We start from the raw sequence: 16,703 nt of genomic DNA, 5'->3' as shown, positions 1-16,703 counted from the left end.
GCGACTTCGGTCGCGGTGCCGCATTAAAGATAGGGCGTATTAATACGTATCTGGTCCATAAGGCCCAGGGCACAGATACCTACTAATACGCCCTATGTCGTAAAGGGGTTAAACTGTTTTTATTTTCAGGTGAATACCCATAATTACGTTTGTTCGGAAGGAAACGCAGCTCGCGTTTACGTTTGGGTATGGCGATGGCTGATGCAGAGGCGGAAGAGGAGACGTCAGAGATGGCACTTCTGGAGTGGTGAGAGGTAACAGACTATGCCCGATTCCTATCTTCACCCAACTGTACCTGTCTTTTCCACCTATAGACCTTGCCCGATGTAAAGTCTTTGAGGTCACGGTTGAGTTTATTGGTCTGATTACCCTGAATCTCTTTGACCCAAATATCCAGTGACTTGTTCACCAGCGAGTCAATAGATGCTACTTTTCCATGTTAACTCTATCTTGGCATTGGTTGGCATTGGAATATGTCGTCTCAAGCGTTTTATCAAGATCCAATATGGATTTCTGTTCACGTTGGATAAGTAGTTCCATTAGTTTCCTAGATGTCTCATTACATATAGTCTCCCACTCCTTGATGAAGTCCTCATCCTCAACAGCAAAAGATGGTGTAACTCTAATTCTTAGAACCCTTGGGATTAATTTTCTAAGAATATAATTCTCCAAGAAGGCTTTATTCCACCATAGGCGAGTCCGCTTACAAACCACATTTTTGATGGTATTTAACAACATATCCATGTTATAACCTACCGACAATCTGCAAGGACTTTGAAGCATTGGGGAAGAAAGTAAAAGAACTGGATGCGCAGGTAGTTTTTTCTTCTATCCTTCCAGTAGACGGGCATGGCGTCAGGAGATGGAACAGGAACCTTGATGTGAACAACTGGCTGAGACGATGGTGCAGACAACAAGGATTTGGATTCCTGGACCACGGTGTGAATTACCTCTATGACGGACTCCTTGCCAGAGACGGACTACATCTCAACAAACCCGGGAAACACACATTCGCCAGGAGACTCGCAACACTCATCAGGAGGGCGTTAAACTAGAAGAGGGGATGGGAAGAAAAACGCCGGACACTAACATGCAACCAGAGAACATACTAATGAAAGATATGAAGTGTAACAAAGAAGGTCCAAGACAAGATACTTGGAAGGGAGGTAAGAAAATTTCTAATACAATCCACAGGGAGAAGATTGGAACAAAACAAAATCGTGTAAACTGCGTGCTAGCAAATGCCAGAAGCCTGACAAACAAGATGGATGAACTGGAAGCAGAAATATCTACAGGTAACTATGACATAGTGGGAATAACCGAGACATGGTTAGATGAAAGCTATGACTGGGCTGTTAGCTTACTGGGTTACAGTCTGTTTAGAAGGGATCGAAGAAATCGGAAAGGGGGTGGAGTCTGTCTATATGTAAAGACGTGTCTAAAGCCTACAATACGGGAGGATGTATGGGAGGGAAATGAGGAGGTCGAGTCCTTATGGGTGGAGATACATGTGGCAAAAAACTATAATAAAATTATCATAGGAGTCTGTTATAAACCACCAAATATAGCAGAAGCCACGGAAAGTCTATTAATGAGACAAATAGACGAAGTAGCAAAAAATAACGAGGTGATTATTATGGGGGACTTCAACTACCCCGAAAAAAGACTGGGAAACCGAAAGCTGTAGATCTCAGAAAGGAAACAGGTTTCTGTCAATTATAAAAGACAATTATTTGTCACAACTTGTGCAGGAACCAACTAGAGGGACGGCCCTTTTAGACTTAATATTAACTAACAGGCCAGACAGAATAACTGAGGTGCAGGTCGGGGGGCACCTGGGAAATAGTGACCACAACATTATACAATTCCACATGTGCTTCAGTAGGGTGCCCAGCAAGGCAGTCACAAAAACACTGAACTTCAGGAGGGCAAAGTTTGATCAGCTAAGAGATGCCCTTCACCTTATAGACTGGGATAGTATCTTTAGTAATAGGAGCACGGATAGAAAATGGGAAATTTTCAAAACAGTCCTACATAGTCACTGTAGAAGGTACATACCTTATGGGAATAAAAGGGCTAGGAATAGGAGGAAGCCAATGTGGCTAAATAAGGAAGTCAAGAGGGCAATGAAAAACAAAAAAAGGGCTTTCGGTAAACTTAAACAAGAAGGCAGCAAGAAAGCGCTAATATCTTATAGGGAATAAAACAAAATCTGTAAGAAACAAATAAGAATAGCAAAAGAGGAGACAGAGAGACTAATTGCCAAGGAAAGTAAAACGAATCCCAAACTGTTCTTTAATTATATAAACAGTAAAAGGATTAAAACTGATGGAGTTGGCCCATTGAAAAATAACCTGGATAAAATCATAGAGGGCGATGAGGGTAAAGCAAACCTACTCAATAGCTTCTTCTCCACTGTTTTCACAAAAGAAAACAATTTATCGGAGGAAATGCAGAGTGGTAAAGTAAACCCTCCGCTAAATATCACCCACCTAACCCAGGAGGAAGTTCAGAAACGCCTAAATAATATCAAAATAGACAAGTCACCAGGCCCAGATGGCATACACCCCCGGGTACTAAAAGAATTAAGTAATGTGATAGATAGACCGCTGTATCTTATATTCAAGCACTCTTTATGGACAGGGACTGTCCCACTAGACTGGCACCAAGCAAATGTGGTACCAATATTCAAAAAGGGGTCTAAAAGTGACCCTGGGAACTATAGACCAGTCAGCTTAATGTCTGTTGTGGGTAAATTGTTTGAAGGATTTCTTAGAGATGCTATTGTAGAATATCTTAATGATAATAACTGTCTAGCTCCATATCAACATGGATTCATGAGGGATCGCTCCTGCCAAACAAACCTGATCGCCTTCTACGAGGAGGTGAGCTCACAGCTGGACCGGGGAGAGTCAGTGGATGTTGTATACCTTGACTTCTCTAAAGCGTTTGATACCGTGCCACACAAAAGGTTGGTATATAAAATGAGAATGCTTGGTCTGGGGGATAATGTGTGCAAGTGGGTAAATAGCTGGCTGAGCGATAAAAAGCAGAGGGTGGTTATCAATGGAGTAAGCTCAGGGTGTGTCAGGGTTACTAGCGGGGTGCCTCAAGGGTCTGTCTTGGGCCCTATATTATTTAATATATTTATTAATGATCTAGTGGAAGGGTTGCATAGTAAAATAGCAATATTTGCAGATGATACTAAACTTTGTAAAGTAGTTAATACAGATGAGGATAGGGCACAGCTACAGGAGGATTTAGATAAATTGGGGAGTTGGGCCAAAAAATGTCAAATGGGGTTCAATGCTGATAAATGTAAGGTCATGCACATGGGAAAGAAAAACAGCAGTCACCCATACATATTAAATGGGAAACCGTTGGGGAAATCTGACATGGAGAAGGACCTGGGCGTCTTGGTTAATAGCAAATTAAATTGGAGTGCCCAGTGTCAGTCAGCAGCTGCGAAGGCAAATAGAGTCATGGCATGCATCAGAAGAGGAATAGGGGCATATGATGAGAACATTGTTCTTCCTCTGTATAAAGCGCTGGTAAGGCCGCACTTAGAATATTGTGCACAGTTCTGGGCTCCGGTGCTCAGGAAAGACATATTGGAGCTAGAGAGGGTACAAAGGAGGGCGACTAAGGTAATAAAGGGAATGGAGGGACTAGAATACCCAGAGAGGTTGTCCAAATTAGGCCTATTTACGTTGGAAAAGAGAAGGCTTAGGGGAGACCTCATAAACATGTATAAATACATCAGGGGGCAGTACAGAGATCTCTCCCATGACCTGTTTATACCAAGGATGGTGACAAAGACGAGGGGGCACACTATGCGTCTGGAGGAAAGGAGGTTCCTGCACCAGCATAGAAGGGGATTCTTTACGGTCAGAGCCGTGAGACTCTGGAACTCTCTGGGAGAGGAAGTGGTGATGTCCAACTCACTTAATGAGTTCAAGAGAGGCCTGGATGCCTTTCTTGAGAACAATAAAATTACATCTTATGCTTAGTGATAGTTAATTAATCCAGGGATTTAATCTGACTGCCAGATTGGTGTCGGGAAGTGAATTTTTCCTCAATGATGTAAATTGGCCTATACCGCATGTTTTTTTTTTTTTTGCCTTCCCCCGGATCAACGCTGCGGAATAGCTGCAGTGCACAAGAAATAGGCTGAACTGGATGGACGCTTGTCTTTTTTTGGCCTTATAAACTATGTAACTATGTAAGAACCAACTGAGCCAGGTATAGTAGTACCACTGTTTTCAAATACTTCTTTCAATTGTGGCTTTAAGGTCCATGTCCAGGGCAGTGAAGCCTGTGCAAAACACAGTAGAATGATTAGAAGATAAGACCACTGGAAAACTATACAAATATGGAAGCGTACTGAGATCCAGTCTCCGGCATGAAATCCAAAATGTGGAAGTCAGCACAAGGAACATAGATTGGCAGACCATTCGGTAAGAGTGCATATGAAAAAGAAGAACAACCCGAACATGCGGTCCATAAGACAGTAGAAAGCAACAAAAAATAATAACTAAAGATGATAATAGTTAAAATACCTTTATTAAACATTGAAACAATGTACTCCATGAGAAGTACATGCGCAGAACGTGACATGTACTTGACATGTACCCCCTGACGAAGGATGGCAGTCTGGAACGCGCGTCGGGGTGTAGGCTGTGCAGTTGGTGATTACTACACAGGTATGTCATTGTACATCCAGAGACATTATCTGGTAGCTTTTTCCTTCCCCTTCTCCTCCCCTATCTTGGGCATGCTGGTTTTCAGCACAGACGGATTCAGGGGTATATGGTTGTGCACAAACTAGTGAGTTATTTTGACAATGTTGATATGTATACATATATAGGATTACTGAGCCAGATGCCTTACTAATGGGTTACATCCAATCCCCAATAAACGTGTTGCGCATTAACCTGTTCCTCCTTTTCTCTGTGTCTGGAGATATGGGTTTGAACCTATTTAGTGTATGAACATTTATCTCTATCACTATGTAGCTACCTATATAATAACGGACAAGTGGATGGGTGATTGGGCATTTCATGATAGGACAGATTGTTATATTCTAGCCTGGTTCCTGTGTAATTACATTATTAGTGATGAGCGAGCACTAAAATGCTCGGGTACTCGTTGCTCGGGTCGAGCAAATTGGAATACTCAGGTGCTCGACCCGAGCAACGAGCCCAATGTAAGTCTATGGGAAACTCGAGCATTTTTCAGGCGGTTCCCCCCGGCGGTCTGCAGAGGGCCTAAAAATTTCCCAAATCGATGGGAACAGTGCTCAAATGACATGGGAACAGCATGGGGAAGACCCCTGGAAGCATCTCAGACTCCCAGATCACTGCTGTCAACAACGTGGTCAGAGTATTACACCACTTTTACGGACTCACAATAAAACATACAAAAACTAAACCAAAATGGATTTTCCTCGGAAATATGTTAAGGAACATCCTTTCCAGGGTAATGACTTGTATATAAGGCAAAATAAATAACCTAAAACAAACATACTCCTCCACAACTTGGGCTATGTTCACACGTAGCGTTTTTGATGCGTTTTTGCACTTTTGCATTGCTTTCAACCAAGACAAATGCATTCACCAGGAAATGTCATTTTAACATTTTACAACCTTATCTGGCCATGTGGTGTGTGACACATCATCAGACACATGCTTACAGTGCTGAAAAGACATGGGAACAGCATGGGGAAGACCTCTGGAAGCATCTCTGACTCCCAGGTCACTGCCTATAAGTGTGCCCATCATAAGTGATCCTTGGCGCATGCAAAGATGCCTCCCGCCATGCACCTGTCATTGCAGACTTGCAACAATCACCGTCCACGTCCTTGTCCCTCTGTAGTGTTCAGTTGTCCCTACCCCATTCCTTGGAATGCAAGCGCAATTATGCAGGCAGCCACCCACCCACCCACAGGCTGCAATACTATACTACCAAATTTTTGACAGCTGCTTGCACTTGAAACGTGGCCTTTTAGACTCGTGGAGGCGGAAGGTTTTCACAACCTCATACCGGCGGCGGCCGAGTGTCCATACTCGGTCCCCAGCCGTCACTATATTTCCCGGTATCGCCTCCACCTTCCACAAGCATGGGTCCCACAACATTACCCGTGCCCTCCCCAGTGCACTTACTGGGAAGGACACCTAACCACAAACGCGTGGACAGGTGAATGTGGCCAGGGACGGTACGGAGCCAGTTCACAACTTTTTTTGCTAAGAGTTGTATTTAGCTCGGTGAAAGGACTGGCATAGAGGGAAACCGTATGTACCCTGCGTGTCATTTCTCCCAGGAAGTACTGTAATTGAGCTTGTTGCACAAGCAGTGGCAGCCCGTCCAACATCAACTCGCACTTGTCGGTGGTGCTTTGACACACACACATCTTTCTTTGCACATTTAATTTCTTGAATACAGAGTTGGACAATGGCCTGATCTGTAATGCGTTTTGAGAAATAACATGCATAAGCATGGCCGATCCACATTAAAGAAGCAGCCATAGAGTGTCCGGGAACCTTCCCCCACACTTTTCTTAGCCAAGGCTGCTTTCCGGCAGGGTTGGACGGGCTCACCAGAGAACCGGAGACTCCTCCAGCGGGCCCTGGCTTCTCCTTCAGGAGAGTTCATAGTGCCGAGGTGAGGCCATGATGATGATAGAGGCCAACATCTGCTTAGTTTTCTGTTACTTGGAATGCAAGTGCAAGTATGCAGCTAGCCACCTACCCACAGGCCGCAACACTAAACTGCCAGATTTCTGGGCAGTTCTTTGCACTTGAAATATGGCCTTTTAAGCTCGTGGAGGCGGAAGCTTTTCACAACCTTATGCCGGCGGCGGCCGGGTGTCCATACTCGGTCCCCAGCCGCCACTATATTTCCTGCTATCGCCTCCGCCTTCCACAAGCACGGGTCCCACAACATTACCGATGCCCTCCCCAGTGCACTTACTGGGAAGGACCGCCTAACCACAAACACGTGGACAGGTGAATGTGGCCAAGGATGGTACAGAGCCAGTCCACAACTTTTTTGACTGAGAGTTGTATTTAGCTCGGTGAAAGGACTGGCATAGAGGGAAACCGTATCTACCCTGCGTGTCATTACTCCCAGGAAGTCCTCTAAAGCTGCTTGCACTTGAAATGTGGCCTGAACATTACTGCTGGTACTTTTCTGTGGGAATTTGCTTGCCTCCTACCAGCCTGGAATATTTCCAGCAAACTATGGTACGACGCCATTGTATTAGTACTGCCCCCAGTACCAGTAGCGAAGCCATCCCCAATTTCCTCTCAGGAATTTCATTTGGTAGACTGAGCGGCTGCCCAAATACATTTTCTCACAAAGGAGCTGAAGATAGAGTGGCAGTAGGTGCAGGTTTCTCCAGCCTGTTAGATATTAGAGGGTGAACTGCAGCACATTGGATCAGTGGTTAGCACTGAAGCCTTGCAGCGCTGGGATCCTGGGTTCAAATCCCAGCAAGGACAACATCTGCAAGGACTTTGTATGTTCTCCCCGTGTTTGCTTGTGTTTCCTCCTCAGTAAAAAAAGCAGCCATAAATTGTCCGGGAACCTTCCCACACACTTTTCTTAGCCAGGACTGCTTCTCAGGAGGGTTGGACGGTCCCACCAGAGAATCCTCTGGTGTGCCTTGACTTCTACCTGAGGAGAATTCATGATTAGTGTTGAGCCACCCCCGTAGTGTTCGGGTTCGGTTCGGTTCGTCGAACACCGGGATGTTCGAGGAACTGTTCGTCGAACACCTTAGAACACCGTCGAACACCGTTAAAACCAATGGCAGGCAAACAAAAACACATAGAAACACATAGAAAACACCTTCAAAGGTGTCCAAAAGCTGACAAACTGCTCAGAAGACGTTTTCTTTAAAAAAGCCGGCCGGCAATTCAGCAGCGGCATACACCGGTACCCGACAATTTAGACAAGAAGGAATAGAGCCTCACACATAGATTAGATAGATAGAAACATGTCAGTCACATATATATGAAGTACAGTGACAGTGTTGCTTACTGTACTTGTCATTTAGTGTAAAGGATTTATTAAAAAATATAATAGTGTTTTCATGCACTGTCTCTTTAAAAAAGCCGGCCGCAATTCAGCATCTGTACCCGACAATTTATAACAGACAGAATAGAGCTTCACACATAGATTAGATAGATAGAAACATGTCAGTCACATATATATGAAGTACAGTGACAATGTTGCTTACTGTACTTGTCATTTAGTATTAAAATAAAGGATTTATTATTAAAAAAAATTGGCGTGGGGTTCCCCATAATTTTAGTCTCTAGCGGAGGTTAAGCAGACAGCTGGGGCAGATGTTTGAAGCCTGGGAAGGGGGTAATACCCACGGAGCTTCCCAGGCTACTAATATGAGCCCCCAGCTGAATACATAGCCTTTACTAGCTATTAAAATGGGGGACCCCCCCAAAAAAATGACATGGGGTCCCCCCTAATTTAATAGCTAGCAAAGGCTAGGCAGACAGCTGGGGGCTGATATTAATAGCCCAGGAAGGGAGCCATGAATATTGGCCCCCTCCCAGGCTAGAAACACCAGCCGTCAGCCGCCCCAGAAATGGCGCATTCATAGGATGCGCCAATTCTGGCACTTAGCCTCGCTCTTCCACGCTGCCCTGTAGCGGTGGCAGGGGGTAATAGGGCTGGGGTTGATGTCAGCTTATAATGCCAGCTGACATCAAGCCCAGGTTAGTAATGGAGAGGCGTCTATAAGACACCCCCATTACTAACCCCATAGTCAAAGTTAAAAGAAAACACAAACGCCCAGAATAAAGTCCTTTAATTGAAATAAAGACACAATCCTTTATTGTTCTAAATTAAACCATACTTACCATCACGCCCATTCCAGCTGAAGCCAACGATCTCCTGCAATAAAAGAAAAATAATAAAGCAACATCATCCTTACCTTTCCATGGTTCCCACGACAGCTTCAGCTCTGCTACATCGAGATGACAGGCTGGACCGCAGCAGAACGCTGCCATCCAGCCTGTCATCCCGCAGACAATGAGAAGCGCAGGCATGCTTGCGCTCTGCAGTGTCTGGCTGTGACGGCATAAAGATGAGACGAGTTCATGTCCAATGAACTCGGCGCACCTCATGCACGTCACTGACAGCGTGGGAAAATTCTCACGCTGAAGCGCTGAGTGCAGGAGAATTCTCCCACGCTGTCAGTGACGTGCATAAGGTGAGCTCATGTCCAATGAACTCAGCTCACCTCCTGCACGTCACTGACAGCGTGGGAGAATTCTCCTGCACTCAGCGCTTCAGCGTGAGAATTCTCCCACGCTGAAGCGCTGAGTGCAGGAGAATTTTCCCACGCTGTCAGTGACGTGCATAAGGTGAGCTCATGTCCAATGAACTCAGCTCACCTCCTGCACGTCACTGACAGCGTGGGAGAATTCTCCTGCACTCAGCGCTTCAGTGTGAGAATTCTCCCACGCTGAAGCGCTGAGTGCAGGAGAATTTTCCCACGCTGTCAGTGACGTGCATGAGGTGAGCCGAGTTCATTGGACATTAACTCGGCTCATCTGGATGCCCTCACAGAGAGACACTGTGGAGCGCAAGCAAGCCTGCGCTTCTCAGTGTCTGCGGGATGACAGGCTGGATGGCAGCGTTCTGCTGCGGTCCAGCCTGTCATCTCGATGTAGCAGAGCTGAAGCTGTCATGGGAACCATGGAAAGGTAAGGATGATGTTGCTTTATTATTTTTCTTTTATTTCAGGAGATCGTTGGCTTCAGCTGGAATGGGCGTGACGGTAAGTATGGTTTAATTTAGAACAATAAAGAATTGTGTGTTTATTTCAATTAAAGGACTTTTTTCTGGGTGTTGTGTTTTTTTTAAATACTTTACTAGAAATTCATGGTGGTCATGTCTAATATTGGCGTGACCCCATGAATTTTGGGCTTAGGGCCAGCTGATAATGCCAAGCTGGCCCTAACCCCTTTATTACCCAGTGAGCCACCGCACCAGGGCCCTGGATGAGTTGGGTACAGCGCCAGAAGATGGCGCTTCTATGAACGCGCCATTTTCCGGGGTGGCTGCGGACTGCAATTTGCAGCGGGGGTGGCCCAGAAAGCTTGGGCCTCCCTGCGCTGCGGATTCCAGCCCCCAGCTGCCTAGTTGTACCTGGCTGGACACAAAAACAGGGCGAAGCCCCACGTCAATTTTCTTTAAATTATTTCATGAAATAATTAAGAAAAAAAGGGCTTCCCTATATTGTTGTGTCCGGCCAGGTACAAATAGGCAGCTGGTGGTTGGGGGCAGCCCGTTCCTGCCTGCTGCACCTGACTGGACACAAATATAGTGCGAAGCCCCACGTCAATTTTTTTTAAATTATTTCATGAATTTCCTGAAATATATTTGTGTCCAGCCAGGTACAGCAGGCAGGAACGGGCTGCCCCCAACCACCAGCTGACTATTTGTACCTGGCCGGACACAACAATATAGGGAAGGCCTTTTTTTCTTAATTATTCCATGAAATAATTTAAAGAAAATTGACGTGGGGCTTCGCCCTGTTTTTGTGTCCAGCCAGGTACAACTAGGCAGCTGGGGGCTGGAATCTGCAGCGCAGGGAGGCCCAAGCTTTCTGGGCCCCCCCCCCCGCTGCAAATTGCAGTCCGCAGCCACCCCGGAAAATGGCGCGTTCATAGAAGCGCCATCTTCTGGCGCTGTACCCAACTCATCCAGGGCCCTGGTGCGGTGGCTCACTGGGTAATAAAGGGGTTAGGGCCAGCTTGGTATTATCAGCTGGCCCCAAGCCCAAAATTCATGGGGTCACGCCAGTATTAGACATGACCACCATGAATTTCTAGTAAAGTATTTAAAAAAAACACAACACCCAGAATAAAGTCCTTTAATTGAAATAAACACACAATTCTTTATTGTTCTAAATTAAACTATACTTACCATCACGCCCATTCCAGCTGAAGCCAACGATCTCCTGCAATAAAAGAAAAATAATAAACCAACCTCATCCTTACCTTTCCATGGTTCCCACGACAGCTTCAGCTCTGCTACATCGAGATGACAGGCTGGACCGCAGCAGAACGCTGCCATCCAGCCTGTCATGCCGCAGACACTGAGAAGAGCAGGCATGCTTGCGCTCCTCAGTGTCTCGCTGTGACGGCATCCAGATGAGCCGAGGTCATGTCCAATGAACTCGGCTCACCTCATGCACGTCACTTACAGCGTGGGAAAATTCTCACGCTGAAGTGCTGAGTGCAGGAGAATTCTCCCACGCTGTCAGTGACGTGCATGAGGTGAGCTCATGTCCAATGAACTCAGCTCACCTCATGCACCTCACTGACAGCGTGGGAAAATTCTCCTGCACTCAGCGCTTCAGCGTGAGAATTCTCCCACGCTGTAAGTGACGTGCATGAGGTGAGCCGAGTTCATTGGACATGACCTCAGCTCATCTGGATGCCGTCACAGCGAGACACTGAGGAGCGCAAGCATGCCTGCTCTTCTCAGTGTCTGCGGCATGACAGGCTGGATGGCAGCGTTCTGCTGCGGTCCAGCCTGTCATCTCAATGTAGCAGAGCTGAAGCTGTCGTGGGAACCATGGAAAGGTAAGGATGAGGTTGGTTTATTATTTTATTTTTATTACAGGAGATCGTTGGCTTCAGCTGGAATGGGCGTGACGGTAAGTATGGTTTAATTTAGAACAATAAAGAATTGTGTGTTTATTTCAATTAAAGGACTTTATTCTTGGTGTTTGTGTTTTTTTTAACTTTGACTATGGGGTTAGTAATGGGGGTGTCTTATAGACGCCTCTCCATTACTAACCTGGGCTTGATGTCTGCTGACATTATAAGCTTACATCAACCCCAGCCCTATTACCCCCTGCCACCGCACCAGGGCAGCGTGGAAGAGCGAGGCTAAGTGCCAGAATTGGCGCATCCTATGAATGCGCCATTTCTGGGGCGGATGACGGCTGGTGTTTCTAGCCTGGGAGGGGGCCAATATTCATGGCTCCCTTCCTGGGCTATTAATATCAGCCCCCAGCTGTCTGCCTAGCCTTTGCTAGCTATTAAATTAGGGGGGACCCCACGTCATTTTTTGGGGGGGGTCCCCCATTTTAATAGCTAGTAAAGGCTATGTATTCAGCTGGGGGCTGATATTAGTAGCCTGGGAAGCTCCGTGGGTATTACCCCCTTCCCAGGCTTCAAACATCTGCCCCAGCTGTCTGCTTAACCTCCGCTAGAGCCTAAAATTAAGGGGAACCCCACGCCAATATTTTTTATAATAAATCCTTTATTTTAATACTAAATGAGAAGTACAGTAACCAACACTATCACTGTACTTCATATATATGTGACTGACATGTTTCTATCTATCTAATCTATGTGTGATTCTCTATTCCTTCTATTCTAAATTGTCGGGTACCGCTGCTGAATTGCCAGCCGGCTTTTTTAAAGAGACGGTGCATGAAAACACTATTATTTTTTTTGATAAATCCTTTACGCTAAATGACAAGTACAGTAAGCAGCACTTTCACTGTACTTCGTATATATGTGGCTGACATGTTTATATCTATCTAATCTATGTGTGAAGCTCTATTCTTTCGGTTCTAAATTGTCGGGTACCGGTGTATGCCGCTGCTGAATTGCCGGCTTTTCATGTTTCACTGTTGGCACTGTTCCCATCGATTTGGGCAATCACTGTAATGCCACAACCACCATGGCTGTGGCATTACAGTGAGTGGCAGACAATCCCTGCATGATTGGTGCTCTAAATAGCACCAGACATGCAGGACACGCTTTTGGTGCACGAACAGTTATCGAACATAACCTCGAACAGCCGAATTTTTTGCAAATCGTTCGGGTTCGTCGAACAACTCGAACTCCGCCCAAAACAGCTCGAATTTGAGATTGGCGAACAGTTCTAGTCGAACACCGCTCATCTCTATTCATGATAGCGCTAACTTTGCAGCTGCTATGGGGCTCTTGACCGGGTGAGAAAGGTTAGCCCTCAGAATCAAATCCTCTGGTGGGCACAATGTTTTTTAATCTGAAACAGCTTCTCAGTGGGAGTTGTATTTCACCACAGCCATATTCTTTAGCTCGGTGAAAGGGCTGGCATAGAGGGAAACAGTATCTACCCCTGCTGTCATTTCTCCTTCACCAGGTTCCGTCCATTGTCACACACGACCATGCCCTTGGCTGTATGTTCAGTGGTGAGAGCCACAGATCAGGCTGCTGTTAAAGCTTTCAACAACTCTGCAGCGCTGGGCGGTTTGTCACCTTAGCATTAAGCATGTTATCTTCAGCACAGCCTGTTGCCGCTTGGCCAAGGTAGTGCTGCAGTGCTGTCAGCTTGTGACTGATGTGATCATTTCGGAGATGGAGGAGGAGGTGCATGAGCTGAACAATGTGATTACATTGAGGTTAAATTGGTGACGCTGTTTTTTATACTAAAGAAAGATCCTATTGTTCTGGGTTTTTTTTACGTTATTTTTTAAGACAAATGCATTCATCGGGACATGTCATTTTAACATTTTACAACCTTATCTGGCAATGTGGTGTGTGACACATCATCAGACACATCCTTTTTTATTTATGATGGAGGGACTCTAAAAGTCATAAAGCCTATTTTTACAAGGACATCAGGTGGCCATTACTATTCTTAAAAGGCCAGCAGTCGGCCGTAGCTATTTTTAGAGAGCAATCAGCCGGCTATGCTTTGTTGTTCCCATTATTAACAAGTGGGTCTCCTATACTGTTATTGCGTATCCAGTGACTGCAAGGGATGCCAAAAATTTGGACGCAACCCAATACCCCTTTGAAGAGACATAGAGGAGGGTCTCAGTAAAAAAAATGTTACCATTAAAAAGGAGTGGGTCTCCTATAGTGGTAATACCCATGCTGTGACTGCAAGGGCTGCCAAAATTTGGGAAAAACCCACTAAGAATTTAAAGACACATAGAGCAGGGCCACAGTAACAAGGCACGACATGGTCCCATTAGAAAGGAGAGGGTCTGCTATACAGTTATAGGGTATGCAGTGAGTCCAACGGCTGACCAATTTTAGGAAAAACCCCACTAAGAATTTAAAGACACACAGAGCAGGGCCACAGTAGCAAGGCACGACATGTTCCCATTAGAAAGGAGAGGGTCTGCTATACAGTTATAGGGTATGCAGTTAGTCCAACGGCTGACCAATTTTAGGAAAAACCCCACTAAGAATTTAAAGACACACAACAGGGCTACAGTAACAAGTACGACATGTTCCCATTAGAAAGGAGAGGGTCTGCTATACAGTTATAAGGTATGCAGTGAGTCCAACGGCTGACCAATTTTAGGAAAAACCCCACTAAGAATTTAAAGACACACGGAGCAGGGCCACAGTAACAATGTACGACATGTTCCCATTAGAAAGGAGAGGGTCTGCTATACAGTTATAGGGTATGCACTGAATCCAAAGGCTGACCAATTTTAGGAAAAACCCCACTAAGAATTTAAAGACACACAGAGCAGGGCCACAGTAACGACAAATTCCCATTAGAAAGAAAAGAGTCTCTCATAGTGTTGGCCTATGCAGTGAATGCAAGGGCTGCCAAAAATTTGGAGACTCTTTAATGCCCCTTGGAAGAGACGTGGAGGAGGGCCTCATAAAAAAATGTTCCCATTAGAAAGGAGCGGGCCTGCTATACTTGTAATGCCCATGCACTAAGTGTATGGGATGACAAACATTTACCCCTGGGGGGTATACATGAACATACTGTATAAAAAAAAAATTTCACGGGCATCATAAACACCCTTTAAAAAAATTATGTGGGTGTTGCATCACGGACCATGGTCACCCTGGTGATATGGTTGTGGAGGATGAGGAGAAGGAAGAGGACAAGAGCAAAGAGACAAAATCAGGAAGCGTATACCCATGTGTGGGCATGAAAAGGTGCATGGGAATACACCTCCCAAGAAAAGACACTGGATTTGAGTTTATGTTACGCTGCTATCACTCGGTGGTGTTGAGAAGTCTGGCCTAATCCAGCCCTTGTTCATTTTTATAAGAGTCAGCCTGTCAGCATTTTCAGTTGACAGGCGGATGCGCGTATCAGTTATAATTCCACCAGCGGCACTAAAAACCCGCTCTGATAAAACGCTGGTGGCAGGGCAGGCCAGGACCTCCAGGGCATAGAGAGACAGTTCATTCCACGTATCCAGCTTGGATGCCCAATAATTATAAGGCACAAAGGAATCACGGAGGACGCTGGTACGGTCGGCAATGTACTCCCTCTGCATCTTCCCAAACTTTGCACTCCTTGTGAGAGTACCCCACGCCTCAGGGCCTGTGCCATAAGAGGGTCTGAGAAAACTCTCCCAGAACTTTGACAGTGATCCCCTGCCTCTGCTGGATTGAAGTTGTGTCTCTCTCACCTGCACTTCTTGGTTGTCCAACCTAGTGTGCCCTCTGCCGCCAGCGTTTTAAGATGGGAATTTTTTGAATAGTTCCTGCAACAAGGGCCTTCTGGTACAGCCCCATTTTTGTAGACCTGTCCTCCTCAGGAATAAGAGATATAAAGTTCTCCTTGTAGCGTGGGTATAGAAGTGTCACCAACCAGTAATGCCAGTCACCTAAAATTTTGAGAACGCGAGGGTCATGGGAAAGGCAGCGTAACATAAACTCAGCCATGCGTGCCTGACTACTAACAGGCAAGACTTCCGTGTCCTGACCATGCTCCCCTCCTCCTCCTCCTCTCTGTCCTCTGGCCATCCACGCTGAACAGACGGTATGACAGCTGTGCAGGTAGTACCGTCTATAGTGCAGGAAACTAGCTCCTGTCCTTCCTCCTCCTCATCTTCCTCATTGTCACCCAATCCACGTTGGGATGAGATGAGGCTTGGCTGTGTTTAATCACCCTGTATGGTTCCTTGCTCCATCTCATCATGCTCCGCCTGCAATGCATCCTCTTTGATTGTGAGCAGAGAGTGTTTCAGAAGACAGAGAAGCGGGATGGTGATGCTAATTATGGCGTCATCACCGCTCACCATCTTGGTGGAGTCCTCAAAGTTTTGGAGGATGGTACATATGTCTGACATCCATGTCCACTCCTGAGGTCTTATGTGTGGAGTCTGAACTGAATACCGACGGCCTCGTTGATGCTGGTACTCAACAACTGCCCTCTTCTGCTCACAAATCCTTCCCAACATCTGCAGTGTAGAATTCCAATGCAAGGGGACATCACACACCAGTCTGTGAGCCGGAAGCTGCAAACACTGCTGAAACACTGCAAGGGCGCCGGAATCTGTAGCTGACTTTCTAAAATGGGCACACAGGCGGCGTACTTTAACAAGCAGATCCGGCAGCTACGGGTAGGATTTGAGAAACCGCTGAACCACGAGGTTAAGCACATGGGCCAGGCATGGTACGTGTGTGAGCTCACCTCGCCTCAGAGCCGCCAACAGGTTCCGGCCATTGTCACACACGACCATGCCTGGCTGTAGGTTCAGCGGTGTGAGCCACAGATCTGCCTGCTCTTTCAGAGCTGTCCACAACTCTTCAGCATTGTGCGTTTTTTCAGCTAAGCATATTAGCTTCAGAACAGCCTGTTGCCGCTTGGCCGAGGCAGTGCTGCAGTGCTTCCAGCTTGTGACTGACGTGGTCATTTTGGAGATGGAGGCTGAAGAAGAGGAGGAGGCTGAGGAGGATGAGGTG

Source organism: Phyllobates terribilis, unplaced genomic scaffold (assembly GCF_046119375.1).
Source record: "Phyllobates terribilis strain yellow unplaced genomic scaffold, ASM4611937v1 Scaffold_9__5_contigs__length_417890890, whole genome shotgun sequence".
NCBI lineage: Eukaryota > Metazoa > Chordata > Amphibia > Anura > Dendrobatidae > Phyllobates > Phyllobates terribilis.
This window is presented reverse-complemented; position numbering follows the sequence as displayed.